This window comes from Triticum aestivum, chromosome 3D (assembly GCF_018294505.1).
Source record: "Triticum aestivum cultivar Chinese Spring chromosome 3D, IWGSC CS RefSeq v2.1, whole genome shotgun sequence".
NCBI lineage: Eukaryota > Viridiplantae > Streptophyta > Magnoliopsida > Poales > Poaceae > Triticum > Triticum aestivum.
Window position 1 is genome coordinate 531,073,202 of NC_057802.1, and position 4,535 is coordinate 531,077,736.

Consider the following 4,535-nt stretch of genomic DNA (forward strand, 5'->3'; position numbering starts at 1 on the left):
AGGATTTTCTGAACTTAGGCGAAACGGATTCGCGGCTAAGCCCCCGAGTGAGAGGCTTGCTCACTACTCGGTAGGATTTTATAAACTTAGGCGAAACGGATCCGCGGCTAAGTCACCCACTTGGGGATTTTATAAAATTAGGCGAAACGGATTTGCGGCTAAGCCCCCGAGTGAGAGGCTTGCTCACCACTCGGTAGGATTTTATAAACTTAGGCGAAACGGATTCGTGGCTAAGTCACCCACTAGGGGATTTCAGACACAAATATAAGCAACGACAATCATTTTAGAAGACTGTAAAGCTCTTGTCTTTAATAAACAAACTACAAAGGTATTTCTTATTACATCTCAACAGAATAAGTGATTAAGTATAAAAGGGGTGGAGCAGCTCCGCATTCCAAGCGCGCGGCTCGTCTTTCTTGTGCGCGACATTGTAGAGGTGGTACGCTACGTTGTGGAGCACTTTGGTGACAATGAAGGGACCTTCCTAGGCAGGAGCAAGCTTGTGTTGTTTCTGCTGATCCACTCGGAGAACCAAGTCTCCCTCTTGAAATGCCCGACCCCTCACATTTCTGGCATGGAATCGACGCAAGTCTTGCTGATAGATGGTCGACCGGATCAGGGCCATCTCTCTTTCCTCTTCCAGGAGATCGACTGCATCTTGCCGTGCCTGTTCTGCTTCATCTTCTAAGAAAAGCTCGACTCGGGTGCATTGTGGAGCAAATCACTCGGAAGTACAGCTTCAGCTCCATAAACCAAGAAGAATGGAGTTTGGCCAGTCGACCGATTGGGAGTTGTCCTCAGTCCCCACAGCACTGACGGAAGTTCATCGACCCAGGCTCCTGCTGCGTGTTTGAGATCACGCATCAGTCGGGGTTTTAGCCCTTTGAGAATCAATCCGTTTGCTCTTTCAGCTTGTCCATTCGACTGGGGGTGGGCGACTGAAGCGTAGTCGACTCGAGTACCTTGGGAAGCACAGAAGGCTCTGAACTCATCAGAATTGAAGTTCGACCCATTGTCAGTGATGATGCTGTGTGGAACACCATATCTGAATGTTAACTCTCTGATGAAGCTGACAGCAGTACTGGCTTCAAGGTTTTTGATAGGCTTGGCTTCAATCCATTTGGTGAACTTGTCGACTGCCACGAGCACGTGAGTGAAGCCGCTCCTACCAGTCCTCAAAGGTCCAACCATATCCAAACCCCAAATAGCAAAGGGCCAGACGAGTGGAATGGTCTTCAGGGCTGATGCAGGCTTGTGAGACATGTTGGAGTAAAACTGGCAACCTTCACATTTGTCGACTATTTCTTTTTCCATCTCATTTGCTCGTGGCCAATAAATCCCGCTCGGTATGCTTTGGACACAATGGTCCGAGAGGACGCATGGTGACCACAGGTCCCCGAGTGGATGCCATTGAGTATCACTCGACCTTCTTCTGGTGTTATGCATTTCTGGCAGACTCCAGTCACACTTTCTCTGAACAACTGTCCTCTTATCACAGTAAAGGCTTTGGATCGACGGACGATCTGTCAAGCCTCTTCCTCATCCTCTGGGCGTTCCTTCCTGAGAATGCATGAAATGTACGGCACTGTCCAGTCAGGAGTGATGACCAAAACCTCCATGATCAAGTCGACCACGGCTGGGACTTCGACTTCAGTCGGATCAGTGGCACTCTTTGGTTGTGGGGGCTCTTTAGTGAAAGGATCTTCTTGAACTGAAGGTGAATGTATATGTTCTAAGAACACATTGCTGGGAATGGCTTCCCTCTTGGAACCTATCTTTGCCAGATCATCGGTAGCTTGATTTTTCAGTCGGGGTATGTGATGGAGCTCTAACCCCTCAAACTTCTTCTCTAACTTTCTTAATGCATTACAATAACCAGTCATAGCCGGGCTTCTGAGGTCCCACTCCTTCATCACTTGATTGACCACTAAATCCGAGTCGCCATAGACCATGAGGCGACGGACGCCGAGTGAAATGGCCATACGCAACCCATACAGAAGTGCTTCATATTCAGCTTCATTGTTGGAGGAGTCAAAGTGAATCTGGAGAACATAGCTGAGTTTGTCACCTCGGGGGGATACCAATACCACCCCAGCACTGGAACCATTCAGCATCTTGGAGCCATCAAAGAACATGGTTTAGTGCTCCGAGTGAATCTGGGTCGGCAGTTGCTGTTCAATCCACTCGGCGAAGAAATCTGCTATTGCTTGGGACTTGATAGCTTTCTTTGCCTCAAACTTGATATCCAAGGGAAGGAGTTCAATCGCCCACTTTGCCACTCAACCAGTTGCATCTCTGTTGTTCAGAATCTCTGATAATGGTGCGTCGCTGACGACTGTAATGGAGTGATCAGAGAAATAGTGTGCAACCTTCTTCGTGGTCACGTAAATCCCATAAACAAGCTTCTGATAATGTGGATATCTTTGTTTCGATGGAGTCAGAACTTCAGAAACATAATATACTGGGCGCTGAACTTTATAGGCTTTTCCTTCTTCTTCCCGCTCGACCGTGAGTACTGTACTAACAACTTGTCTAGTGGCTGCAATGTAAAGCAGTAAAGGCTCTTTGCTGATTGGGGCAGCGAGCACCGGCTGGGTGGAAAGCAGAGCTTTGAGCTCTGCAAACACTGCATCAGCTTCAGGAGTCCACTCGAACTTATCGGAATTCTTCATCAGTCGGTAAAGAGGTAATGCCTTTTCACCCGAGGTGAGAAATGAATCGACTCAAGGCGGCCAAACAACCAGTAAGCTTCTGGACATCGTGCACACACACAGGGCGTTTCATCTGGAGTATAGCACCAACTTTCTCTGGGTTAGCGTCGATCCCTCGTTCGGAAACGAGGAAACCGAGTAATTTTCCGCCAGGAACTCCAAATGTGCACTTTGATGGATTAAGCTTGATATCATACCTTCTGAGGTTGGCAAAAGATTCAGCAAGGTCAGCCAGCAGGTCGGAACCCTTACGTAACTTGACCATAATGTCATCCATGTATGCTTCCACATTCCGACTGATTTGAGTGAGCAAACACTTCTGAATCATCCTCATGAATGTGGCTCTGGCGTTCTTCAGGCCGAATGGCAAGGTGACATAACAGAAGCATCCGAATGGAGTGATGAAAGCCGTTTTTATCTCATCGGATCCATACAGTCGGATCTGATGATACCCGGAATAGGCATCCAGAAAAGACAATCGCTCACACCCCGCAGTCGAGTCGATGATTTGGTCGATGCGGGGGAGAGGAAAATGATCTTTCGGGCAGGCCCGATTGATATGCTTGAAGTCAATGCACATGCGAAGTGAATCATCTTTCTTGGGGACCATGACAACATTGGCAAGCCACTCGGAGTGGTAAATCTCTCGGATGAACTCGGCTGCAAGGAACCGAGCCACTTCATCACCAATTGCTTTTCTCTTCTGTACGGCAGACCGTCGAAGATGTTCCTTGACTGGTTTTACTTTCGGGTCGACTTGCAAACGATGCTCAGCCAGTCCCCTGGGTACACCTAGCATGTTAGAAGGTTTCCATGCGAAGATGTCCCAGTTCTCACGGAGGAACTGGATGAGCGCTTCTTCCTATTTGATGTCGAGTGAAGTTGAAATATGAGTAGGAGCAGCACTAGGATCGGTCGGGTGAATGTGACTCGGCTTGGTTTCACCGGACGACTGAAATGCAGAATCAGTGGCAGGTTTCTTGGAGTGGAACAAATCACTCAGATCTGCATTCTTCCGGTATTCTTGCATTTCGACTGCTGCCATTTGTGCATCGGCGATTTTTTAGCCCTTCTGGAAGCACTCTTCTGCCTTCTGCATATTCCCAGTGATAGTGATCACTCCTCTTGGTCCAGGCATTTTCAACTTGAGGTACACGTAACATGGTCGAGCCATCAAACGTGCATTAGCAGGCCTACCCAAAATAGCATGATAAGCACTCTGGAAATCCCCCACTTCAAATGTCAACTTTTCTTGGCGGTAATTCTTGGAATCACAGAAGACCACATCAAGGGCAATCTGGCCGAGTGATTCGGCCTTCTTGCCAGGTATGACGCCATGGAAACTCATATTGCTTTCACTAAGCTTGGACATCAGAATGCCCATGCCCTTCAAGGTCTCAGCATACAAGATATTTAAGCCACTACCACCATCCATCAGCACTTTAGTCAGTCGAGTGCCTTCAACAACTGGGTCGACCACCAGCGCTTGCCTCCCAGGGGTGGCTATATGCGCTGGATGGTCGGACTGGTCGAATGTGATGGCAGTCTAGGACCACTTCAAATAACTTGGTGTTGCCGGAGCAACCATGTTCACCTCTCTGTTGATAACTTTCAGTCGACTTTTGCTTTCAACATCAACAAATCATCAAAGTGGAATTGACATTGGGAAAACCATCATTGTCTTCTTCCCTATCCTCACCCTTGTCCGACTCCTTTTCCTTCTCCTTGGGTTGTTTCTCTCGGAACTGTCAGGAGCCGACACTATCGAGTGGTGTGTTTAGGGTAAATGAGATTATCCTCTTCATCTTTTTTGGTGTGAATGTG